The sequence below is a fragment of the Bos grunniens genome, chromosome 13 (genome assembly GCF_055505025.1).
Source record: "Bos grunniens cultivar Pamir isolate PY7600 chromosome 13, Bosgru_T2T1.0, whole genome shotgun sequence".
NCBI classification, from domain to species: domain Eukaryota; kingdom Metazoa; phylum Chordata; class Mammalia; order Artiodactyla; family Bovidae; genus Bos; species Bos grunniens.
In genome coordinates, this window is record NC_141177.1 from 13,663,714 (window position 1) to 13,691,401 (window position 27,688).

A 27,688-nucleotide genomic window follows, 5' to 3' on the forward strand; every position below is an offset into this window, starting at 1 on the left:
ATTATATTTTACTTTTGGTGATTTATGAAAAATAGGTTTATAAAAGACAAAGAACCAATTGAGCATTAAGGTTCAACTATGTGTCACCTTTGTGTGATTTCATTTCTTGCTAACGTACAAATTATTACACTTATAAGTTAAAATTATTTTGGTTCCTGATACATTCATTGTAAAATTATTTATTGAACAGTCAACAATAAAGTAGAAATTTTAAATTAAAAAAAGAGGAATCCTAACAGCCAAAAAAACAAACCTTAAACTTTTTTCCCCTAATTTTTATTATATGCATGCATAAATTTTACATGGCTAAAATTGTGCGGGTTTATATTGTTGTCATTATGCATGTGTTTACAGGTTGCTATATGACCTTCATGATTATTTAAATAGTTTATTAATGTTTATTAATAAACTATTAGTTTATTAATAGTTTATTAATGTTTACCTTAAACATTCTCCTACTTGTTGGATATCGTTTACCCTACTTCATGCCAAAAAAGACTGGCAGTTTTGTCGAGCATGTAAGTGGTTTACTTACTGTTAGTTTTCTTTATAAACATTATTCATCTGACTCCTCCTGCATTTAGCTTCCCCACCCTCTCCCTCTTTTGTTCTTTCTGGCAGAGGGAAAGGAATTGTTATTTTTTTCAGAATAATTTCTCAGAATGGGGTGAGCGACTCTGAAGGTATATCATGGAACATTAAATATAGTAGTTGTAAGGGTCTCTGAGAGAAGCAAGAATACAATTAAAATGAGTCATTACGCAGAGCTGTTGCTTAAAATGTTAATGTGGAGGATTTTTATTAAATCCTTGGCTTAAAAAACTACTGCTGAAAGAGAAGTCATACACCATTTACGTTTACATACAGAATTTAGCTGAAACCCTAAATTGTGATTAAGTTTTAAAACATTTGTTCTTGGCTAAATTGAATATAGTGTAGTTCTGAACAGACTTTTTAAATTTGATTAATGATATTGGCCCTGGTTATCCTGCAACTCTGGAATATAGCACTGGCGTGGGAGTCCCCTAGGCTGCTCCCTGGGAGGCATGCGTCCCCTCCCTAACCCATTCCGCTCAGCCTGGGGGGCCAGCCATTCCATCTGTGCACTTTTTACGAAGCTGGAGCCCCTCAGCCAGAGGGGCTTCCTTGTCTGGGGCCCTGGTCCTGCACTAGCCTTACATCGACCACAACTCCGCTTTCTGGGACAACAGACAAGTTTCTTCCACTTGTCAGGAAAATCAGACAATTAGCGATTCTGGTTTTCCCTCTGTCCTTAGTTCCTGGCATAGTGCCTGGCACATAGCAGATGCTCAGAAACACATTTGCAGAATGAAATGTCTTGAGACAGCCCTTCAGATGTGCGAATACAACCACGATGTCCCCACTTAGTCGCCTTTGCTTTGGTCAGCCATCCCTCAGGAAAGACTGCGGGTCCCTTTCTCTCCACCCGGGTTCTTCCCACCGTCTGGCCGCAGTTTGTCGTCAGTCACTCTGCTAGAACGCGTGGCCGGGTCTGCAGCCTGTTCTCCGGGTCCCTTTCCACCCGGGCTCTTCCCACCGTCTGTGGCCGCAGTTTGTCGTCAGTCACTCTGCTAGAACGCGTGGCCGGGTCTGCAGCCTGTTCTCCGGGTCCCTTTCTCCCCACCCGGGTTCTTCCCGTCGTCTGGCCGCAGTTTGTCCCGTCAGTCACTCTGCTAGAACACGTGGCCGGGTCTGCAGCCTGTTCTCCAGAAGTGGTTCCGTGTGCAGACATACAGTCAAGCGTGCGTTACTTTTTTTTTCTCGTTAGCAAATCGCTGGTTGCTTACATCTCTGCACGTGATCTGCTCTCAGGCCTGGCCTCTTCCAAGAGGTGCTTGTGCAATTGAGTGTTTCCTTCTAGATGAGTGTCACTTGGGACTTGCGGAAGGCTCTTCAGTATCTTCATGTGAGTCATAAGTAAAAGTGAGAGACGGGAGGCCCATGCAGAGCTCTGTGGAAACCTCCCTCCACGTGGACAGGAATCCCCTAATCCTAGGCTTTTTTGAACTGTGGCGTGCATACAGATGACCTGGGGCTTGGGCTAAAATGCAGGTTCTGCTTCAGTAGTTCTGAGTGCAGCCTGAGATTCCATCTTTCTAACAGGTTGCCAGGTGATGCTGATGCTTGCGGGTTGGGTCAGGTCATACTTTGAATAGTGAGGCCCAGTTTTGGGTAAGAGTTGTTGATGAGAAAAAATCCTGCCATGTTTGGATAGCTGTCCTGTGCCCATCAGATCCCCCGGAAGATACTCTCTGCTTCAGATTCTTGATCCCTTATTCAGAGGTCCCTCTCCTACCTCACTAAGTAAATGAAGCAAACAACAGCGCTGCTGTTCCGCCCTCTTGCCAGTGGCATGTACCTTCTGTGTATGTCTGGTGGACTCTTTAGTCCAGCCCGACAGGCTGTTTGTTATCCAACATATTTGGTGTCTTTTCAAGTTTCTCATCTTCGGGACATTTAATAAAGTGCTCATGGAAACTGAGCACTTTAAAGTTTTTATTAATATGGTATAGCTTCATATACCAGAAAGTTACGCAAAGAGAAACTAACTGGATACTTAGTTTTTAAAACATTGGTTATAAGATAAAGTGTTCCTGATAAAAATCTTTTATAAGAAATATTATGGAGCATTCAAATTTTTTTTTTTTTCACTCTACTGGAATTTGGAGAAAATGGATGCATTGTTGAAATCACATTCCTAAGCTGGAAGAGCCTCGTGTAGCTGGCGGCGTTTCAGTAACAGATTAGCGAGTGAGTCTGGAGAAGACCAGGCGGGGAGGTCATGAGCACCTGAGCCCCCTTTTCTCCAAGCTTTTATTCTCTTAGCTCATGGAACAGGTACATTTCTTTCAGTCTTTGTTCCAAGCAGGTAAGACTGTGGCCAAGACTTTTTTCGTCATTTCAGGGGATGATTATTATGTCAGAATTTAGAGGAAAAAAAAACTATTTACACTTATTTTGTAGAGCTTACTGTGACCTGATCAATAAGGTGTGTCTTAGCAGCAGGGATTCTCTACCTCCTTGTAAGATGAACTGTTTCCTCAAAGCCAGAGGATTTGGCTAATGTTCTTGACAGAGATGTTTTGCTTTGAAACATTCTGCATCCCTAAAAGGGTGGACGCTTTTAGCTCAGAGTTTGTGCTTAGAACATGACTAGCTTTTTTCTTTGCTGAGCAGACCTCTAGGATGCAGTGTTCTTGATGTGGGAGCTTATCAGAGTCACTTCCAGAGTGCAGCCTGCCCAGTGCCTTCGTTGTGGGCAGTGTAGAGCCTGAGTGGTGCGGTTACTGCCGCACACACGCATGCACACACACGAGTCCTGCGGTCCCTTAAATTTTACCTGTGTAGGCACCATTTCCTTTTCCCCCCCGCCTAGTGGAACAGAAGGAGTTTTTTTTTTTTTACTTGAAAAATAACTGATTTACAGTGTTTCAGGTATACAGCAAAGTGATTCACTTACATAAATGTATCTGCATGTGTGTGTGTATATGTATAGCATAGAGAACTATATTCAATATCTAGTAGTAACCTATAATGAGAATCTGAATATATGTATATATATTCACACACACACATATATATTTCCCTGTGCTTTACAGTAAGTCCTTGTTGTTTATCTATTTTATATATAGCAGTGTGAATCTGTTAATCCCAGAGTCCCAATTTATCCCTCCTCCACGTTTCCTTCCTTTGAACACAGTAGGTATGTCCACCACTCTGGAAGGTGTGCATCCACTGGAAAACCAAAACCCCTCCCTCCCTAGGTTCTTAAAGCCCCTAAGCCCTGAGTTCATCACTTGAGCCAATGGAGGACAGACGTGGAGCGACGTGTTGCTACCGTAGTTCACCCATTAATCTCCTCCTTGTCCGTGCTGGTTTTCTGGGATGAGTCAGTTGTTGCCCTGTTCTTTCAGCAGCTCACATGCACGCACAGGTACAGCAATAACTATGCTTTCCCTTTAACACTTTTGTTTTAATTACAGTAATTTTCTAATATGTATTACAAGCCTCCACTAACCCATCATGCAGCCTCCACAATGTCAGCAGCTTTCTAATCTTATTTCATTTCTTTCCCATCCCTCATTCATCCTCTTCCTTACCCACAACCATACATGGTCTTTCCCCTGGCCCCTGCCGTCTTCTGGTCTTTGAAAGCAAATTCCGGATGCCCTGTCATTTCATCTGTAATACTTCAAGTATGGAACATGACAGAGAAGACTTTTTAATTGAAGTCTAATATACATAAAGAAAAATGAACATAAGTGTAGAGGCTGGTGCATTTTCATAAACTGAATGGGCCTGTGTCACGAGCACCCAGGTCAAGCAGCAGAACATTACCATTACGGAGCTGTGGACTTTGGTCTTTTCTGGATAAATTCAGTGTTAATATCCAACTTATCCTTCACTAAATATTCTGAAACTATTTTAGTGCATAATTGAAGCTTTTATGGTATGTCTACAATTTAAGTAAATGTAAATTTTCTTTCCAATACATAAAATACAATTAGACTAATTCTGGCTTAAAGAAAAAAAGTATTATTAGTCTCAGTGAGTTGATTACTCCACCACTCTTGATGAATGTGTTTAGATAATTTTGACTCCTAAATACTAAAAACAGTGTCTTCCAAACATATCCTAAGAGTTAAATCCTTTAAGTAGACATTAAATTAGGAAATCCTAATCACAGGAGAAAGACAACAGTAACAAAATATAAGGCTTCGACATTGGGAATGATCAGACTGCTTTATTTTCAGTGAAAAATAAGCAGTAATGCCCATATTCAGTCCAAGTTGAAAAGTAGTGACTTAAATGTTTTAAAACAATGATTGAAAAATAGTACTGTAAAAACCTATGACTATAGTGCCATTAACGTACCTAAAATTAGTAGTAAGTTCTTTAATACATTTAAATAGTATATTAAACTTTTCCTTAATGCTTAGAATGGTTCTTTTAGATTCATGCTTTGGTTGATGGCCCATATAAAAATTACTATCGATTTGGAAGATATATCTCTTAGTCTGTCTTTTATCATTTTCATATAACCAGTGCTCGTAGAGTGCTTATGCTCTGTGCTTGCTAAGTTAATTACAAAGCCACATGTCATTTCTGTTATAATTATTGAATCTTTGATTAGAGGAGAAGATACTTTAAAAATCAATCCAGCCAACTTTTCCAAACCTAAACTCACTTGGTTTAGTGCAACAAGCAACTTACAGACATTGCTGTAGCCCTCCTTCTGCAAAGTCTTTTGTATTATTCTGGATTTGCCTCTTCCCTGACAGAATTTCTCATCTTATTTCCATACATTCTCAAGTTTTATGTGAATTCTACTCTCCTTTCTTCTCGTTATCATGTAGACAGTTTACCTTGAGGTTATGTGATTCTCCTTCCACCACTGAAAGGAACCCTGCATGGTAGGGAGAAAAATGTCTGGGTTGAAATCTCAGTTCTCCCATATACTGTGTGACCAGAGGCTATGTGTTTAACCTCCCCGATTATTTATAACATGTTTAATTCCTTTTCAGTGGCCTGCATCAAACAATACCACAAATTGTTTGAAATATCCAAAAGTTCCCCAAATTTGTAAGCAGGGAGGAAGGAAGTTATTGGGTCACTGCTTGTCTTCCCAAATTACAACTTAGGGAGCCAGGGTGGGAGGCCCCCAGATGCAGAGGTTGGGAGAGGAGAACCAGGAAGGGAGATGGTGAACAGTATTTACTGAGTGCCTGGAATCGCTTTTCCATGCGCTCACTTGGACCTCGTGACTGCCCTGGTGATTTTATGACCAGTGTAACACTGCGTCTGCCAAGGTAGCCAAGTGGTTAAAAGCAATAGTCTGGGTTGAAATTCTTGCCTTGCCCCTCTGTGACCTAAGGCAGGTCCCTGGGCCTCTCTGTGTCTGATTCCTTGTCAATAGCAGGGAGGTAATGAGCATCTGTTTCATAGGGTGTTGGTGAGGGTTAGATGAAATTAGTGTGTAATGTGCCAAGCACAGTCCCTGTATGTAATCAGCGTTCAGCAAAACAAAGTGGTGTTTATCCTTTACTTCTTTTTAGATTTAACTCTCTTTTTAAAGGAAGGCTGTGGAGTTTTTAATAGCTTAATGATTTTAAAATTGTGACCACAGATTTAGCAGATTTTTCAGCAATCACAACATAACTTTATCAAGTACTTTCCTTTCCTATAAGTACTTTCCTTTCAAACCTGTCATCTGTAAACCTTCTTATTCATTCCAGTGTTGACTGTGCCTCAGAATGTATTTGGACTTCTTCTTAATAATTTTTAGTGTATAGGTGTCTTTTTCCTAAAACTACAACTAAGATCAAAGTGAATTCTTACATAATTAAATCTACTCAACAAACTTTTATTGACCACCTACTATGTGTCACCTACTGCTAGACACTAGGATAATAGCAGTGAACAAATAAGACAGGGTCATTTCCCTATGGCATCTGTCATCTAAGGAGCAACAAGCTTTCACCACCTTGGATTTTGTAAAAAAAAAAAAAAAAAAATGAAAGCACTAAATGACATTGTTAAAACCACTGAAAGGAAAAATGCAAGTTTTGGAATATTTTATAGATGCGCCCAGTGCTTTTTGGTACAAGGTCATATCCATGACATGTTACCCAAAGGATGACAGATGCCTTTTTTATGAATAAAATGAGATGTACTGAGGAAAATGCTGATCTGTATCCATGCAATGATGTAACCAGCCCTTTAAATTCAGATTTGAAGTAAAACAAGGAGTTCCTTTATTTCTTCTCCGTTTGTGACATTGGAGTCACTCGTTCATGAACTTGAAATCGGAAGCACAGTTTCGTTAAACAACACAATTGAAGCTAAATTATCATTCACCAGTGGCCTGGTGATGACTGAAAATAACTCTTGGTTATGCACTTGAGTATTGGCCCAGCTCTGGTCCAGACTGGAGCTGGAGAGTCCCAGGCCCTTGTCTCCTCAGAGGATACCTCTTGGCCCCACCACCCTAAGAACAGGGAGAAAGGAGACCAGCTAAGAACACAGAAGAGTGGAGGGAAAAGATGTTTTTTCCTCCCCTACAGTTTCTGGTGACCGTGAGGGGATGGCTGGGACACTCACTAGCTCCAGAAGCTGCAGAAGGGGTCTTGTGAAAACTGACAGAAGTCAATGAAAAATGAGAATTCCTGCCAAAGTCGGCTCTCCCAGATCTCTGTCTATAGTGCTTGGTCAGGAGAGGAAGCCAGTTGCGTTTTACCCCTCCTCCTTCCCTGAAAGTTTCACAATCAGCTATAAGCAAGCATGCTCCAGGATACCATCACTTGAACAACTACCAGGCCAGTGGACTGAAAGTGCCCCTTATTAACTGCTCCATTACTCACCTCACATAGAAACCTAACAAGGGGGCATTTACTCTACTGCCTCCTGAAATGAGACACAACTCTTTGAATGGGCAGACTGATTTCCAGGGCTGAGACTGATTCCGGTTAATGGAGAAGGAGCCTAATCCCTAAAGAATGGCATGTAAGTTTATAAAGAACCTGCCAAGAAAGGCTTCCCTGGTGGCTCAGTAGTCAAGAATCTGCCTGCCAGTGTAGGAGACACAGGTTCCATCCTTGGTCCAGGAAGATCCCACATGCTGTGGAGCAACTAAACCTGTGCACCACAGCTGTTGGGCCCGCGCTTTAGAGCCAGTGAGCTGCATGCCCTAGAGCCTCTGCACTGCAACAAGGGAAGCTACCGCAATGAGAAGCCCAGGTACTGCAACTAGAGAGTAGCCCCTGCGTGCTGCAGCTAGAGAGAGCTCATGCGTAGCAATGAAGACCCAGTACAGTCAAAAAATAAATTAATTAATTAAATTATGTTTTTTTAAAAAAAGAACCAGCCAGGCTTGTGGTGGTGGCACACGTGACTGATGGATCTTTTGGATTTAGGTGCCTGCAGTGGTTTCAGTATATGTTCAGTGTTACAGTTGTTCCTGGGTCCTTTGCCCCCCTCCAAAAAAAACCAAAACAGAGCATCTGTTATGTTCCATTACTTAGCATGTCTAAAAAGTGTGTTGATATCTTAAAACTTTCCAAATATTTGTGTTTATTCAGTTTTAACATCTTAATGTTAAATAATTGCAAATAAATACATTTGTTGTTGTTGTTCAGTTGCCAAATCATGTCTGATTCTTTGCAACCTCATGGGCTGCAGCCTGCCAGGCTTCCCTGTCCTTCACTATCTCCCAGAGTTTGCTCAAACTCATGTTCATTGAGTTGATGATACCATCCAACTATCACATCCTCTGTCTCCCTGTTCCCTTCCTGCCCTCAATCTTTCCCAGCATCAGGGTCTTTTCCAATGAGTTGGCTCTTTGCATCAGGTGACCAAAGTATTGGAGCTTCAGCATCAGTCTTTCCAATGAACATTTAGGGTTGATTTCCTTTAGGATTGACTGGCTTGATCTCCTTGCTGACCAGGGGACTCTGAAGAGTCTTCTCCAGCACCACAGTTCAAAAGCATCAATTTGGTGTTCAGCCTTCTTTGTGGTCCAACTCTCACATCTGAATATGACTCTTGGAAAAACCATAGCTTTGACTAGATGGATGGGCCTTTGCCAGCTAAGTAATGTCTCTGGTTTTTCATACGCTGTTTGTCATAGCTTTTCTTCTAAGGAGCAGGCGTCTTTTAATTTCATGGCTGCAGTCACCATCCGCAGTAATTTTGGAGCCCAAGAAAATAAAATATGTCACTGTTTCCATTTTCCCCCCACTTATTTGCCACGAAGTGATGGGACCAGATGCCATGATCTTAGTTTTTCTGAATGCTGAGTTTTATGCCAGCTTTTTCACTCTCCTCTTTCACCTTCATCAAGAGGCTCTTTAGTTCCTCTTTGCTTTAAATAACATATATAAATAAACATAGAGCCCCGAGATTCAAAAGAGCTTTAAAAATAATTTAGGATTGTCACCCTTATAGTGCAAAAATACATTCGGCCTATGCCCAGCACCTCTGGTGATGCTGCTGCTGCTGCTAAGTCGCTTCAGTCGTGTCCGACTCTGTGCGACCCCATAGACGGCAGCCCGCCAGGCTTCCCCGTCCCTGGGACTCTCCAGGCAAGAACACTGGAGTGGGTTGCCATTTCCTTCTCCAATGCATGAAAGTGAAAAGTGAAAGTGAAGTCGCTCAGTCGTGTCCGACTCTAGTGACCCCATGGACTGCAGCCTACCAGGCTCCTCCATCCACGGGATTTTCCAGGCAAAAGTACTGGAGTGGGGTGCCATTGCCTTCTCTGACCTCTGGTGATAGAGAATGTTTAACTATAGGGTAGGGGCTATGGGCATATAACAGAAAGGTCAGAATTTGTTAAAAGACAGAAATGGTAGTTATCTGTAGGAAACTTTTAGGCCCTATCTGTAAGTAGTTATTTTTAATGTTATTTTCCCAAATAATATTCTGGCCACTTAAGACTTCTCTCCCACAGCCCAGTTCTGCCTGTGGACTTCCAGTTTGTAGCCCTTCCACTAAACTCTGACACTGGGCTTGAGAAACATCCCAGGCTCTTTTTAGTTTTCTTAATTTGTAACTACCATGGTAGTCCATCCTAAAGGAAATCAGTCCTGAATATTCATTGGAAGGACTGATGCTGAAGCTGAAACTCCAATACTTTGGCCACCTGATGTGAAGAACCAACTTACTGGAAAAAACCCTGATGCTGGGAAAGATTGAAGGCAGGAGGAGAAGGGGACGACAGAGGATGAGATGGTTGGATGGCATCACCAACTTAGTGGACATGAGGTTGAGTAAACTCTGGAAGTTGGTGATAGACAGGGAGGACTGGTGTGCTGCAGTCCATGGGGTCACAAAGAGAAGTACACGACTGAATGACTGAACTGAACTGATGGTAGTATATGGTTTTAACCATGTATTCAATTAGCTAATATTTTTTGTGACTATTTTGCACCCATCACTATTCTAGGCAAAAGCTATGATGGCACCAAGCCAAAAGCAGCTGCCTCCATGGAGATGGAGAGTTTCTGAATGAGTAGCCCTAAAGTTGCCATGGAATGTTAAATAAAGGAGATGGATCAGTTCTGAGACAGATGATGATTCTGGCTTGGGACACAGTGAGCATGGCAGGCAGTGGACCATCTGATAGCAGATATCTGGTAGCAGCTAGCTCTGTAGTTGAGAGAAAGCTGGTCTTGGGGATTGTTGGCACAGAAGATGGGATTTGAAGCGATCAGAGGAGAGAAGATCAGCAGGGAAAGTGAGTGGTCTGAGAGAAAAGAGTCTGGGATGGCAGGCTGCTTGGGGCCTTGCAAAGTATTGATACAAAGTAGATGTTTATGAACTCATTTATTTGGTCAAAGTTGTGTTCCTTTTGAAGTAACAATGTAATAAGCATTCATTTTTTGGTAATTGTCACATTATGAAGCATGTACTATTTTCTTGTCACTTTGGGGAAACTCTTCTATTACAAAGGTTGGAGAAATGGAGGTTTTTTTGTAATAATCTTTCTTTCTTTTCCCTATTTAGATTTGTGCAAATAATTCACAAACTTTTAGCAGCCAAAAATTACACAAGTATAGGGAATAATGTTTGTCCCTTTTATCTCTCTCCTCCCCTCTTCCCATCCAAGACTTTTCAGAGACTTTCCATGTACTGTTCCTGAGAGAAGTTGTGTTCTGAACAGTGTCTAGGTTGGAGATTGGAGAACACAAGTCCTTGTGTGTGTCTTTGACTCACACTGACTCTGTGTGTGTATGTGTGTGTGTTTTAGTTGCTCAGTTGTGTGTGACTCTTTGTGACCCCATGAAAGCCTGCCAGTCTCCTCTGTCCATGGGATTCTCTAGGCAAGAATACTGGAGTAGGTAGCCATTCCCTTCTCCAGGGGACCCTCCCAACTCAGGGATCAAACTTGGGTCTCTCGAATTACAGGCAGATTCTTTACCATCTGAGCCACCAGGGAAGACCCACAGTGACCGTAGATGAGTCACATTAATGTTCATTTGCTACCTCCCCAGGAGATGTACTTGCCTTTGCCCTTGGTGGTGGGCGACCTCATTCAACTGCATAGTTAGTAGGTAGCTGGAGCTCCATATTGTAGGCCTTTAGAAGCTCTGCTACAGCTGGACAGATTCAGGTTAGGGAGAAAATCTCATTTCCAAGGTACAGAACATTCTTGGTGTGTGAACACATGCATATATGCACAAGTGCACACACTCATATACATACATGTACGTACCCAGATGGAATACTTGAAGAGCTATGACTTACCTTTGGTAATGGACTGAATCTTAGGTGTTATTACTTGTACCAGTCTCTAGCTGATCAAAATAATTATCTTTTGGGAATGTTAGTGAGAAGCAGTCACGAGACCCTGTACATTTGATTAGGTTCCTTATTTGCCCAGTTTCTCTGCATGTAATGGACCTAGGTTTCTAGAGTTGGTGTTTGACTGTCGTTAGAGGTGACTTTGTTAGAGGCAGTTAAGAGCCTGTGTGTCTAATGGACCTGTGCAGCATTATCTCCACAGTGTTACACATGCATAAAAACAGGTCCTTGAGGAAGACTGTTACTTGGTAGGGAGGATGAGAAGAGAAATTCTGTGATTGCCCTTAGTGTTTGCAGCATTATCACAGGATCTAATATTTAAATGAAAAATTAGTCTAGAGCAAAACCACTGAAAGGGTGCTGAGTAATTTTTTGACAACTCGCCGATCTCTGGTCTTCCTTGTTTTGGTGAAATAGTACCTTCGTGGATGTGGTTGGTAAAGTTAGAAACCTGGGAGAAACCCCCCAAATATCTTCATTGTGCCTTCCTGCTTAAATGATGGTTTTAGGGGGCTATGAAGGCTTCCCTGGTGGCTCAGAGGTTAAAGCGTCTGCCCGAAATGTGGGAGACCTGGGTTTGATCCCTGGGTGGGGAAGATCCCCTGGAGAAGGCATTGGCAACCCACTCCAGTATTCTTGCCTGGAGAATCCCATGGACGGAGGAGCCTGGCGGGCTACAGTCCACGGGGTCGCAAAGAGTTGGACACGACTGAGCGACTTCACTTTCACTTCCACTTTCAGGGGGCTATAGGAGTCTAAGTTTAAAATGTTTTTTGTTTTTTTCCTGCAAAACTTGGTAGAAAATGTTTCATTTGTGTTTTAGCATTTGGTGTTACAGATATGAAGTCGGGTACAAACCCACTTTTCCTTTTGTTATGGTTACACCCTGCCGTCCTCTCCTAACTTAAATTGCCAGGGTCTCTTTCTTGAAATTAAAAAATCTTCACCAAGTTGTATTTCACTGTTTCTTTTTTCAGTGTTGATATCAACCATTGGCAGACCCTTTCAACCTAGCACTCAATTCCCTCTTCAGAACTTCAGAGACATTTGGTCGTTTTCTTTGACAATTTTCCCCTCTCCATCCCTTCACCTTAAAAAAAAAAACAGATGTATATTAAACATATGTTGGATCATCTAGATTTATCCCCCTACCCCATGTTTCTTATTGCTTGGTTTGGGAGAATTTATCTGTTCAGTCATCTAGATCACTACTTCTATCTTTGATCATGCTCCTTTTGCTATCCAGGCTTCCCTGATGGTTCAGTGATAATCTACCTGCAGTGCAGGAAATGCAGGAGATGGTTTGATCCCTGGGTAGGGAAGATCTGAGGAAATGGTAACTCACTCCAGTATTCTTTTGTAGAAAATCCCATGGACAGAGGAGCCTGACGGGCTACAGTCCGTGGGGCTGCAAAGAGTCAGACACGACTGAGCATCAGGGGCACAAGCACTTTTGCTATACAGAGATTTGCTGCGGAGGACTTTAAAAAATAATTTTTTTTTAGTTCCATTTCTTTATTCTCCAGTAGTAGCTTTTAGTGTTGCTTTTCTCCACCTTAGTATCCTTACAGATCTTTGAAATGGTATCTTCACAGATCTTTCAGAGAATGCAAAGCTGATTTTATTTCCTTTGTTAATAACCTGGTTTCCTCTGGGCTTGGTTCCTCTATTCAATTTGGTGCCTGTTTTCAGGCATCTATTGTTTTTCTTACAGTTTTATTCTTAGTTGGTTTTCTGTTCATATTTCTAAATAAGGATCCAGGTCAGAGGTGCATTAAATTATCTGGAGAGAATTTAAAGCACTTTGGCAGTATGAGTCTTTAAAAAAGTTCATACTCTTTGACCCAGGGATTAAAATACTGACAGTTTATCCCAAGGAAATAATCATAGGTTAAGGCAATAATTTATGAAGAGAAATGTTTATCTCTATAAAGTAAAAAAAAGTCAAATATACATATTCAAGTTTCTGACACTGAACAGTTTTTAAATTTTGTAACATCTCTGCAGCTAACAAAATTCTACAGGCAAGATGAAACTAACAAAATAAAAGTTTAGATAGACTTTAATAAGATAGGGAAAATGCTTATGTAGTTTTTAGTGATGCTGAGTGAAAAAAGACATACTCTGAAATGGACTTATCTAGAATATCAACTCTATAAGAAAAACATACATGCAAAGAAAAGTAAAATTAACAATCGTGATTGTTTTTTTGTTTGAATTATGTGAGTTTTCCCCCTTATAGTCTTATACTTTTCTGTATTTTCCACATTTCAGCAGTAACTATATTATAATCAGGAAAAATAATCAATATTATTTTTTAAATTGCCAAGCTGTCTCACAGAGAAATAAGAATGGCCAATAATCACACGAAACTATTTAATTTCAGTAGTAACAAAAAATGCAAAGAATGCTCAATGACATGGAAAATGTTACATAAATTTAAGTGAAAAAATAGTAACAGTATGCACATTACGATCTCAATTTGGTTAAAATTGTGTGTATGAAAATGTTGACAAGTGCTTAGTTTTGGATAGGGAATATTTTTCAGAAGACTTTTAATTTTCTTCTTTATGCTTGTGATCTTGGAGTATGTGAGTTTTCTTCCCCTATAGTCTTCTGTATTTTCCAGTTTTCCTATACCGAATGTGTATTGCTTTTACAATCAGGGGACGTTTTTTCACACATTTCTAATGTGTGTAATACCGAATTAGTCTTTCCATCCTCTACACTAGACTTTGTGCCCTGAAAACATTCTTAAAATATTTAACTTGGATGTTGAGTGAGAGAAATTTGAGGGAATTCTTTATCTAATTCAGTCTTAAGACTTAAATGCTCTGACATAAATTTCATGCTACTTGGAAGGGGCTTATCTTTGTCTTGTCTTTAGGAGTATATCTAAGTACTTTGAACAAACATCCTGCCTCTTCCTCAGAATGGTAGCCACATAGGTGCAACACAACAGAAAACTCTTTTGCCATTTTTAATAAAGACTGTGGAATTCTGTTTCCTGAAGATTGAGATATAATTTACATACAGCAAAAATGTGCAGATTTTAACTGTATAGTTTAATAAGTTTTGGCAAATGTTTACACCCATATAAATACCTCCTCAACAATCTATAGGACACTTTTGTTGCCGCAGAGAAGTCCGCTCATGCCCCTTCTTGTCAGGCTTCACGTCTGAACATAAACTCCGTTACGATTTTTACCACCGTACGTTAATCATGTTTCTTCTAGGACTCCACATAAATAGAATCATAGAGTATATTTTCTTTTATGTGCAGCTTCTTTTGCTCAATGTGATTCTGAGAGTCTTCTGTATTGGAAACTCTTTTTGGCCACACCATGCAGCATGGAAGATCTTAATTCCCTGACCAGGGATCGAACCTGTGCTCCCTGCAGTGGAGTCACAGAGTCTTAACCACTGGATGGCCAGAGAAGCCCTTTTCAATCACCGAGTAGTATTCCATTGTGTCAATCCCGCCATTTGTCTGTCCATCCTGTTGACCGACATGTAGGCTGTGTCCCGCTTTGGGCCATTTTAAACCAGGGATGCTGAGTTTGTAGCTGTGTCCTCACCGTACCCCCTGATCCCGCCCCTGCTTTTCTTTTCCTGACTAGTAGTGCTTGCAAGTCAGGGCTGGTTTCCAGGAGCTTGTAACTAAGACTACCACAAAGAGATCAGAGAACGAACGTGAAGTGGGCCCGCCAAAGCCAAGGCAGATGCCGCTGGGGTTTAGCTCCTGGGCACAGAATGGCAGGCCTGCAATTAACTGAAAGCTCCTTTTATAGAAAGAAAAAAGAGAAAGAGCCAAGCAGTGAAAGAGCCCAGGGCACCCGGTTGGGGACCACGAGAGCCATTACCACATTAGATCCAAATCACAGCCCTTGTTTGAGGCGACATAGGACACTGAGTGTTAACTACACGAGTGTGGGGTGGGGGCCTCCTCACCCTAGCCGGCCCCACAGCAGGTGTTGCCCAAGTGCCCATCTGGGCTCCCTTCTGCCGGGGTTTCTGGGGTCAAGGGAGCATGGAAGCACTTGGTGTGTGGCCCCTGACTGCTCTGCCAAGAGAGCTACAGAAAAAGAAACCCCACAGCCTCTGGGGCACATGATTTGATAATTGAGAAAAAACTCCCCCCAGGCCCAAGTGGCTGTCACGCATTCAGCTTTGTTACCCAAGAGCAGCAATTATGAGTCTAGGCTTGAGAGGCCCAGGATGTCTGTCTCTGGGATGGAAAAGGACCCAGCACCCCCTTCCCCCATTGCATTCCTTGTAGAGTTCATTTCCATCTGCTATACCTCCCATCAAGGAGAACACGGCCTTTACCCCATTTCATGGGGCCCTGCCACTTTCTCCCGCCTTTCCCCTGCTTCTTGACCCAGAGTCAGATGAACGGCATGCAGACAGAGCTGAGGAAGTGTGGAGAGAGCAGTGCAGTTGTTCACTCAGAGTATGGAACCTGCTCTTAGAGGGTGGGAGATGGTGTGGGCCCTAAAGACGGGACCCCGTGAGGCAGTGGCAGGACCAGAGCAGAGGGTGCCCTCTCCACCGGCCCTGTGATAAGGGCTTTCCAGTTCCTGAAGAATTGGTGGCAAAACTCATGCCTTGAGCGTGAGCCTGCCGTGGATGTTATACTGAGCAGCTTTGCTGCAACTGTGCTGAAAGGATCCTTTGATCTCGGCAGTGCGTGCAGCCAGCGAGCTGTCCACTCTGTGTCCCCCCGTGGCCAGCTGTCCCCTCCTTGTCTGTTACCTCACTGCCTCAGGTACTACCTGCTTATCTGGTCTCCATTTCTTGCCCAAGTGTACTTTTTTCCCCCTTGTCTCCTTATTTTTGCCCTTTTCAACTTAAACTTTCTGGTCAAAAACGAAAATAAACCAAACAAACATCAGACCTTCTAACTTTGCCTTAGCTAACATTCCCTGCCAAGGCACTGACCCTGAGCACCTGCCAGAAGATATTTTTATTGCCTTTGCTTTCATTATAGATGACAAAATACGTGGAATTGGATTTCTTTTTCCCAGGATTTGGTTGCTAGTTGTTTATCTCAAGACCAGATGGTATTTTCTGATTGAAGTTATTTATAAGCAGTTTGATTCTTAAAGCCTTTAAAATTTTTTTTATTTTATTTTTAGTTGGACGATAATTGCTTTACAGTGTCGTGTTGGTTTCCGCCACACATCGGCATGAATCAGCCACAGTATACATATGTCCCCTCCCTCTTGAACCTCCCTCCCACCCCCCTCCCATCGCACCGCTCTGGGTTGTCACAGAGCACCATCTTTGGGTTTCCTGACTCGTACAGCAAATTCTCATTAACTGTTCTACATATGATACTGTGTATGTTTCAATGCTACTCTCTCAGGTCATCTCACCCCCTCCTTTTTCCACTGTATCCAAAAATCTGTCCTATATATATCTGTGTCTCCTGTGCTGCCCTGAAAATAGGATCATCAGTACCATCTTTCTAGATTCCATACATATACATTAGCATACAACATTTGTCTTTCTCTTTCTGACTGACTGTACTCTGTATAATAGACTCTAGGTTGGTCCTCCTCATTAGAACTGATTCAGTTGCATTCCTTTTTATAGCTGAGTAATAGTCCACCTTGTACATGTACTACAACTTCTTTGTCCATTCTTCTTTTTTTAATTACCATTGTATTTTTTTAAATTTATTTTATTTTTTAACTTAAGGATAATTGCTTTACAGAATTTTGTTGTTTTCTGTCAAGCATCAACGTGAATCAGCCATAGGTGTAGATATGTCCCTTCCCTCTTGAATCTCCCTCCCATCTCCCTCCCCATTGTACCCCTCTAGGTTGATTCAGAACCCTTGTTTGAGTTCCCTGAGACATACAGCAAATTCCCCTCGGCTATCCATTTTACATATGGTAATGTAAGTCTCTGTGTTACTCTCTCCATACATCTCACCCTCTCCTCCCCTCTCCCTGTGTCCATAAGTCTGTTTTCTGTTTCTCCATTGCTGCCTTGCAAACATCAGTACCACCTTCCTAGGTTCCATGTATATGCATTAGTATATGATATTTATCTTTCTCTTTCTGACTTATTTCATTCTGTATAATAGGCTCTAGGTTCATCCACCTCATTAGAACTGACTCAAATAGATTCCTTTTTATGGCTGAGTAATATTCCATTATGTGTATCTACCACAGCTGCTTTATCCATTCATCTTTTGATGAACAACGAGGTTGCTTCCATGCTCTAGCTATTGTGAATAGTGCGGCAGTGAACATTAGGGTACATGTGTCTTTTTCAATTTTGGTTTCCTCAGGGTATATGCCCAGTAGTGGGATTGCTAGGTCATATGGTGGTTTTATTCCTAGTTTTTGAAGGAATCTATAGTGTTCTCCATAGTGGTAAAGCCTTTTTTGATACTACTGGGCCACCTTGGACCTCGAGTCCCAGGTGACCCATATATTGAGATACACCAAAGCTTTGAAAAGTTGACACTGAACATGGGAACTGAAGCAATCACGGCCCCTCAGACTAATAATCTACTGGTTTTAAGATGACTTTTCTTTTGGGGAATCTATAAATTCCTTGAAATCACTACTCTCAGAAAGCCACAGTTATTTTTTCTGGGTTACTATATTGTCTTCAGTTCTAATTTTGACATGAGTGCAAAGAACAAATTGTGTCCAGCCCAAGTTATGTTTATAACTTGAAACAGTTGTCCCCTCATAGTCTTTACCAAAACGTTTTCAGTGAAAGGACTTTTAAAGGCTTCCTCCTCTCCCTCCTGATTATAGTTGATACTTTAAGCTGTAACTAACCAAGGCTGTTTTTTTTTTAAAATAAGATTTAATTCTTTTTTTTAAAAAGATAATTTTTTTTTTATTTTTTGGCTGTGCTGGGTCTTCGTTGCTGTGTGGGCTTTTCTCTAGTTGCAGCAGGTGGTGGGGGCTGCTCTCTAGTTGTGGCGTGCAGGCGTCTCATTGTGCTGGCTTCTCGTTGCAGAGTGTGGGCTGTAGAGTGTCTGGGCTCAGTAGTTGTGGCGCTCAGGCTTAGTGCTCTGCAGCATGTGGGATCTTGCCAGATCAGGGGTTGAACCCGTGTCCCTTGCATTGGCAGGTAGATGCTTTACCACTAAGCCACCAGGGAAGCCCAACCCAGGATGTTTGAGCATACATTTGCACACAATATTTGGCAAAGTAGCTAATTGATGATGATGTTTCATCATCAGTTTTTTAAAGTTTGAACTATATGGAAAGAGAGTTCTTGATTCCGTTCTGTGAAGCCTGTTAAACAACTTACTCTTATCAGGGAACGTATAAGATTCATGCATATCAATTCCTCTACTGGGAGCTGACGATGAAAACTAAAACTAACTAAATCAAGGGAATGAAAATCCTTGAATTCTAACCTTCCCCATAAACAAAAGCAAATAGCCAGACCCTGAATAATATGCCTTCCTTCTCTGGAATATGAATACTGAGCTCCTCATGGTAAATAAACTTCATATTTGTGACTAACTTCAGGACATACTTAGTAGATTACCTAGAGATACAACTAAAGGAATTTACTTCATGACATTACCTTATCAAGGGTATTTTAAGGTAACTTAAAATTAGTAATATGTTACAGAATGGAAAGATATCCCACGTCCATGGGTTGAAGACTCGATATAAAGGTGGCAGTGCTACCCGATGTGCTTTATAGATTCAGTGAAATCTCTACCAAAGTCCAGGCAGCCTTTTTTACAGAAATGGAAACGTTGATGCTAAAATTCATATGAAATTGCCAGAGACTCCAAATAGTCAAAACAATCTTGAAAGAGAAGGATGGACTCATGCTTCCCAATTAAAAAAAAAAACAAAAAACTACAATTGGCCTCTTGCTTTCTGAGATGGCCCACACTCTGTCTATGGAGTGTGTTACTCCCAGGGCTATTCTTACCTTTTTAGATGGACTACATTCTGTCTATGGAATGTATCTCTCTCTAAATCCACTTCTTAATTAAAAAAAAAAAAAGCTACAGTCATTAAAACAATGGGGTACTGGCATAAGGATGGACAAAATAGATCAATGGAATGGAATTTAAAAGTCCAGAGATAAACCCATGTATCTGTAGTCAGTTGTTTTTGACCAAGGTACCAAGTCCATTCAGTGAGGGGAAGGACCATCTCTTCAACAAATGGTGCTGGGACAACTGGATATCCACGTGCAAAAGAATGCAGTTAGATTCCAACCTCATGCCGTATACTAAAATGTACTGAAAATGAATCAGAGACCTAATTGGAAGAGCCAAAACACTTAGAAAAACCATAAGGGTGAATCTTCATGACCTTGAATTTGGTAATGGATTCTTAGAAATGACTCTTAATGGTGTGAGCAACAAAAGAAGAAAAAATGGATATGTTGGACTTCACCAAAATGTACAGCTTTTGTGCATCAAAGGACATTATTAAGAAAGTGGAAAGACAGTCTACAGAATGGGAGAAAATACACAAATCTGAGAAGGGCCTAGTAGCCATAATATGTTTTTAAATAAAAAACTCGTAACAGTTCAGCAACAAAAAGATAAACAACCTGATTAAAATATGGAAAAAAGACTTGGTTGAACATTTATCCAAAGATGGTATACAAATGGCCCGCAATCGTGTGAAAAGATGTTCAACATCATTGGTCATTAGGGAAATGCAAATTAAAACCGCCATGAGATACTACTTCACATCCACAAGGTTGGCTATAATTTAAAAACACACTGAACAGAAAACATGAAGTGTTGATGAGGATGTTGGAACCCTCGTGCTTTTCTGGTGAGAATGTGAAATGGTGTAGCCACCATGGAAAACAGTTTGGCAGTTCCTCAAAAAGTTAAATATAGACTTAACATATGACCCAGCAGTTCTAAGTATATGCCCTAAATGATTGAAGACAGGTGTTCAGACAAGTACTTGTACCCAGATGTTCACAGCGGCACCACAGTATCCAAAAGACGGAAACAACCCAAATGTCCATCAGTGGATGAGTGGATGAGTGAAATGTGATATATGCATACAGTGGGATATTTTTCAGCCGTAAAAAGAAAGTACTGATGCATGCTACAGTGTGGAAGCACCTCAGACAGGATGTCAGGTGAGAGAAGGCAGATGCAAAAGGTCACATACTGTGTGACTGCATTTATATAAAAAATCCATAATAAATTAATCAAAGCAGAAAGGATATTAATGGTTGCCAGGCTGGAACAGGGATAATGGTAGCGACTACTTAATTTCTACAAGATTTCATTTGGGGATAGATAACTAAAATCTTTTGGAGCTAGATAAAGGTGATGGATGTACAACATAGTGAATATACTAGATGCCGTTGAACTGTACAGCGGTTAATTTTATGTTACGTGGGTTTTACCTCTAATTTAAAAAATTACATCATCTAGTTTTTGTGATCTCATAAGTAACTGTGGCTTTGCTGTCATAGTTACCTCGTGACTGTTGGAATCCATTTGCTTCGTGGCATTGGGATGTCGGGAAAGTTCTTCCCAGGCGTGGGCAAGAAAACTGGAAGACAGATGATCCCAAGTGGGTGTCTTCCTAGAATACCGATTAAGGAATAGAGTTGTGTTTTTTTTCTCTAACTTGTGGATGCTGGTAAAACTTCTACCTTAGGGAACCCTTGGTTGTTTTAAAGTGTGATCTGGACTGATCAGAACTGGTTTCTTCATTTATTAATTTGAAAAAGCATGTTTAAGGTAACTTCATACTGTTTGGAGATGAAGCAGTTTTTGGTTTTATGAAAATTAGGAGTGATTTTTAAAGAAAGTAAGATAAACCTATGGGAGGGCAGTAAAATTTTTCTGATGGTTTGCTGTGTTGCACTGCTAGAGATTTTTGTGGCACTTTCAAAAAGCTTCACGAGTGCTTTTTTGATCATGGAATTGGTGTCAGAATAAGAAATTTCTGTTTTCAGATGGAGCACATGTTGTGAAAAAATTAAAAACCGTAGTTTCTTCTTATTTGATTCTCATACCTGTTTTGTTTTTTGAAGGAGGGACTTTAGGTTAGATTCTGGCAAAAGATCTGAGCTTGAGAAGAGCATCTGACCTAGAAAGGTAGAGGTGCTCTGCCATGATCATGAGGTTTTTCTTTGTGAGTTGAGTTGATGGTTCTGCCCCAGAGTCCTCCTGCCGCCCCTGTATTGGACATGGGCTTGTTTCTCTAGCAGATGGTATTTATGCTAGTGGTCTTGCACGCTCCCACCTGGTTCCTCTTATGACCCAAAATATGCCATCCAGGCTAAGGGTTTGCAGACGTGAGGCAAACAAAGTGAAGTGGTTTGTCGTGAATTGAACCCACAGCTTTTGGTATCATTACCTTCAGGTCCCAATCAATTCAACCCGACAGCAGAAGAATAAATGCCTTGTTTGAGTGAGGGATTTGAAATTTTAAAGTTAGAAGGGATCTGGTAAGCAGGGCAGAATATCTGAAATAAGTGTAACAAGCTGAAGTCATGGCTAAATGTTAAGTATTTGGCTGAAAATCCTGATTGCTTCTGCTTTCCACAAGACTAGGGAGAGTTCCTTTGTGTGATGTTCACTGGATAATTTCTTAAATTAAGAGGTCAGGTTTTTTCATTTGTGGAAACTTTAAAGTTTTTAATAAATTATTTTTTAGGATAGTTTTCCAGCAAGAGCTAGTTTAGCCATTGAGCTACTACGATACCGTAAGAGCAATGAAAGAAAGTGAAATGGGTGGAGGCGGCGACAGCTTCCTGTAGGATCATGTGTGTCCAGGAGCCACTGCCTGTGAAGGGCAGTAAAGAGTGTATTTCCTTGCATAGTTCTGTTAACCTTTCTGTGCCTTACTCTCCTCATCTGGGCAATTAGAATAATAGAATCCACCTCATTGGGTCATTATAAAAGATCGAATGAGTTAATGTAGGTAAAGCTCTTAGAACAGTGCCTGACAGAATAAATGCTTGACAGGAAGGATCACTGGAGCTCCTGTGGCTGGGGGTGCTTTCCTGAGGGGGTAAAATTGTTTCCATTCAGATACCCATGGTCCCAACCCTCTCTTGTGTACCCAGGCACCGTTCAAAGTTCTGAGACCCTCTGGTATACTCACTTTAGAGCCCTTTTACTGGGCGTCTCACCCAAAGAGAACACTTTGGGATGAAAATAAAGAATTCAAAAGTAGTGGTTTTTCAGCTATTTCCCAAATAATCTTAAGATTATGTGAAGCCTCTCTGGTCGTTTGTTGAAAACGTAGTTACTGTCTCATTCATTCGCCAGGAATTACTGTGTGCACATCATTGCCACTGGGTAGAATGGGATGACCTAGGGATAAGGGTCAGAGACAAAGAGGACGGTCACAGAGCTCCTTAGCCTGGAACTCACAATCTAGACCGTTTATGCCTCTAGAATCCATGTTAGAAAAACCCAGGCTTTGACTGAAAGGGCGTCAGAAAATAGCACATCCTTAATGGTATGCATCCTTGAAGCTGTGAGGCCACACCTCAGTGAATTTTATCATTTCTGCTAAGCCATCTCATACTTAGCTAGGAGAGAGAGCTGGAAACTCATTGGTGGAAAGAAATTTTAATGAATCATCTTGTTCTGATCTATTATCAGAGACAAGTTTGCCTTTTTTCCATGAATATTTTTCAGTCACTACTAGCATTTTAAATCATTTTAAATTATGGTTTGCACTTTAATGACCGCCTTTTGCTCTCCCCACCGCTTGGTGTTTCTGTTTGTGTACAGTTCTGGAGACTGATGGGATTGGGTCACTCAGTTTCCTAGAATCCACTTTATCTCTTTTCACGTGAAGTGAAGCTTTGCGACTTCTTTTGCAGGACTGGATTGCAGCTGCAGAGGCAACAACAACTGAACCTTTAAAGATGCATACAGGGCTGCACAAAGAGAAGAGAGAAACTGGAGAAACCGATGAAGTGAGGAGAAAGTATGTTTCCTGGGTAAATAGTATAATTCTCTGAATGTTAAGTTTCTTGCCATGTATCAGTTACCATCAATTTGTCACACATAGCCATATTTATTGCTGCTAAACATTTTTTTCTCCTTCCTTGACTTTTATTGCTGAGCTCTTTGATCAAATGATTCTTTTTTTGATTAATCCAAAAGGTGTATATTGAATATATAGTTGAGGTGACTTCATAGGTCACTTGCCAGGAGCCTGTTCTATCTTGGGTTGACCATTGGGTATTATAAAAGTAGAGTTGTGTGCTGTGTCTCTTGTAACATACAGGTTTAGTTCAAGGTCAGCTTTTTGGTCTGAGTGCAAAACTTATACTTCTGCTTTATTAAATGACTGATTTGAAAAACTCTGGATACCAAGTTATCCAAGCCATGTTCTTGGCACTGCCCTCTACAATAGGAAACTTAATACTAAAGACAAAGCAGACTGGCAAATAATTAATGTAAATAACCATAGCTTTCTCTTGATGAAATAGATGTGCCCTAGTAAAGTTATATGTGTGTGTGTATGTGTGAGAGAGGGAGAGAGTTGGGAACTCATTTTATTGTTACCATGCCTCTCACAAGCTTAGATATTAAGGGTTTTTGTTGTTGAAGTATTTTTAAGTAAGGGAAATTTATTGCATTATTTATGATTATAAAGAACCTTTCTTCAGTTTGCTGATTAGAATGTTTTGGAAAGAACGCAGAAGAAATGGAGTCAGAGTTATTGCTGGTATGTAGTGGAGGCTCTGTGTGCAGGAGCCAGGCTTGGACAACCCGTGAGAGCATCGCTGCGTCTCCACCAGCCTGGGCCGCCCAGCCCATGGGAATTTCCCCACAGTTGTTACTTGTGGAACTTCCTGCTTCATGGTGGATTGTGGCCAGGCTGCTGTTGGCTAGAAGATCCAGTCCTGTTTTCTCTTTCTTTAACTTTGAGTTGCAAGGTGGAGTAAAAACTGTTCAGTGGCCTTTGTGTATCAGTCCTCTAAGCTGAAAGTGGCATGAGGCAGGTTGGTTTGTTTGGCCAGACCACACAGCTGGTGGGAACGTAGTTCCCCAGCCAGGGATCGAACCCATGCCTATAGCAGTGAAAGCACTGTGTCCTAACAACTGGACTGCCAGGCCAGTCCCCAAGCCAAGTTTATCATGAGTGAACTCATGCACACATTTTCTAGTGCTCACCTTCACACCGACTCTGCGTAAGTTACGCTGATCTCCTTATGGTTCTCCAGTTGGTCTGGAATCTTCTCCTCCTGGACAGCCAAGTGGCCCCTGCCCGCCTTCTCCTTCAGGTTTCTGCTGGCAGGGGGGATGGGGGGTGGGAGTGGGGGGTAAAGTGAATGCAAAGAGCAGAGCCAGATGGAACGACCAGGGATTTTCTGGGATGCCATTTCCGTACCTGCTCCCTGACCGCCCTGGGCCACCTCACCCAGCTCTAGCTTACCTCTTCTTTCTCTCACTCCACTGTCCTGGGAGTTGTGGTGTCTTGTTCATTCTATACACCATGCTTGTTCAAGTTCATCTTTAAGATCTTTTAAAGCTGATCTTTCACTTCTAAAGGCACATACCATTTGACTCAGCAATTGCATTTCTAGGAATTTATCTCACAGGTAACCTCACACAGATACGCAAGGAATCTTGTACCTCCTCAGTTCAGTTCAGTTCAGTCACTCAGTCGTGTCCGACTCTTTGCAACCCCATGAATTGCAGCATGCCAGGCCTCCCTGTGCATCACCAACTCCTGGAGTTCACCCAAACTCATGTGCATCGAGTCGGTGATGCCATCCAGCCATCTCATCCTCTGTCAGCCTCTGTTAAATCTTCATGCGTGCATCTTGATCTCAGTAGCATCTGGACTGAGACTAATTAGCTGCTGTTGCCACCATTCCGTGGGTCATGTCCCCCTCCACTCACTCGGGCAGCTGCCTGCCTCTTTGCCTGAACTGCAGTGGACTGGAAACACTGGCCCTGCAGCTGACTGTGTCCCCTTTCAGACTTCTTCTTTTGTACTCCTGTTGCATTACAGCAGTCTTTCCCTTCCCATTTGAGAATATCACAGATGGTTTTGCATTGCATTTCTTACATATTTAGGAAATTATATATAATGTAGTGGTATCTTGAGTTAGCTGTACATTAGAATCACCTTAGAAGCATTATAAATTACAAATGTCCAGTCCCACCCCCAGAGATGCTGAGGCAATTTATCTGGGGGGAGTTGTAGGCATTGGCGTTTTTAAAAGCTGCCTGGGGTGATTTTCACTATGGTCAAGTTTGAGGACCATAAATAGTATTGATTTTCTGTATCAATGATGACTTTGGTCACTTTTAAGCTCATTATAACTGTTTAAGTAATTCCTTTGGGTTTGTAAGTTACAGTGATGTTATTTATTTAAAAAATTTTGCCTTGGCCTTTATTGTATTTGTATTTCTTTTTTTTTTTCATGTTGCTTTTTACTGGAAAGAACGTCTGAGCCTATATTAATTAGCAGCGATGATAAAATGCTACTTAGTTTGTGCCTGTTTTTACTGACTGCATGTCTCATTTCTTCCTTGAAGTGTACTGTTATAGATACCTCAAAAAGGGTAAGAAAGTATACCTTTGTTATTAGTTTTAGGATTTTAAAATTAAGAATATCTGTTGGAATTTAACAAATTAATTTTTGGTATCAGATGACATGACACAATTTCAAGGTTTAACGTAGTCCTACTTACTGTTATTTTCTTTTAAATTTTTGAGCATAAATTTTAAGTCAGCTTCATCTAGTTTTCTCTTTTCATTTTTCTTTAACCAGTTTTAGAGTACAGTTCGTAGCATGAACTAGGTAATCTGTACCTTGACTTCTGTTAGATGTGATTTCTGTAACGTGTTGTGTTTGTTTCTTGAGAGTTTTAAATGATCCACTAATAAGCCATCAGGGACTAGTTGCTTTAGGGCTGGGGGTGTAATTATTTTTAAAGATGTTGGCGGGGAGGGAGGAAGGAGGAGGGTTCAGGATGGGGAACACGTGTATACCTGTGGCGGATTCATGTTGATATATGGCAAAACCAATACAATATTGTAAAGTTAAAAAATAAATAAAATTAAATTAAAAAAAAAGATTTTGGCCAAGTATTTTATAGGTATTTAGAATTTTACATTTTTAATGAAAAATCCACCTGTTCAGTGTTACCCAAATTTGTTAACACGTACCTAGTATTTCCCTACAATTTTATTGCTGCTCTTGTGTCCTGTGTTTCTAGTTTCATGCATTTCCTCTTTTTGTAATTAACTTTACTAGTAGTATCACTTTTAGTCTCTTCAGAGAAATTTTAGCTGACATATAAAACTTTATAGTTTTATATTTGAAGTACAAAATGTAGGAGTTCCATTGGCAGTCAAGCGGTGAGGACTCTTGAGATTTCACTGTGAGCCTGGATTCAATCCCTGGTCAGGGAACTAAGATCCCACAAGCTTCATGGTGTGGCCAATAAATAGATAAACAAACAAATAAATGCAAAATGAAATAGTGAAAAGTCAGTTTCCTCCTCACTCCAGATCTGCAAGCATGAAGTTCCCTACTTATAGGTGGCATTTCTTACCAGTTTATTATGGGTCCTTCCAAAGTATTTTTTTTTTCCAAAGTATTTTTTTTTTGCTTTCAAAATATCTAATTCTTTTTAAGAATCAGGCTTTTTTGGTTGTTTGTTTCTCAAGATTATTAGTTTCATTTTTAGTTTTTTCTTTTTTGACAATGCTTAAAGCAATACTTATCTTCAATTCTTCTTTTAATTTTTATTTTATTCTTTCTTTTTTAAAGTCTATAAATTTTTTTAATATAAATGTATTTATTTGAATTGGAGACTAATTACTTTACAATATTGTATTGGTTTTGCCATACATCAGCATGAATCCGCCGTGGGTGTACACGTGTTCCCCATCCTGAACCCCCCTCCTACCTCCCTCCCCATCCCATCCCTCTGGGTCATCCCAGTGCACCAGCCCTGAGCATCCTGTATCCTGCATTGAACCTGGACTGGCGATTCGTTTCATGTGCAGTGATTTTGTTGCATCTTCTAATTTCATTATTGTATTTCAGAGCTTTGTAAGTAGAATATTGTTGGATTTTGTCTTCTGTTCATCCAGTCTTAAAAATTCTATAACTTACGGATGAATTTAGCCTCTTTAATTTGTGGTTGCTTTTGCATTTGTTATGTTTTCTACATATAATGTGTTGTTTAATTTTTATATTGCTTAGTTGTCTCTTTGCTGTTACGCCTTCTGTTTTATGGAGTGTCCTTTTCTTCTTTTCAACTTTAAGACAAAATTTAAAGGTGAACAGTTCTTTTAGTGCTGAAAATAACATTTGTTCCTATATTTATTTACTATCATCAAAGCAAATGCTAGAGCTTTCCTTCCATATAAGGAGACTCAGCTTCTCCCTG

The 27,688-nt window shown here is 40.8% G+C and overlaps 1 protein-coding gene across 15 annotated transcripts in view; it reads left to right on the forward strand.

Annotated features, from left to right (window-relative positions):
* The window catches only part of ZHX3 (zinc fingers and homeoboxes 3), a 136,497-nt gene that overhangs the window by 42,742 nt on the left and 66,067 nt on the right, over window positions 1-27,688 (forward strand). For 12 of the 15 annotated variants that reach the window (XM_086331816.1, XM_086331815.1, XM_086331822.1 and 9 more), the window contains one exon: window positions 23,146-23,252. The gene's annotated coding sequence lies outside the window, so the exon portion shown is untranslated. Of the gene's footprint in view, window positions 1-23,145; window positions 23,266-27,688 lie in introns of all 15 variants that reach the window. The other 3 variants (XM_086331825.1, XM_086331826.1, XM_086331819.1) reach the window with 1 other exon arrangement.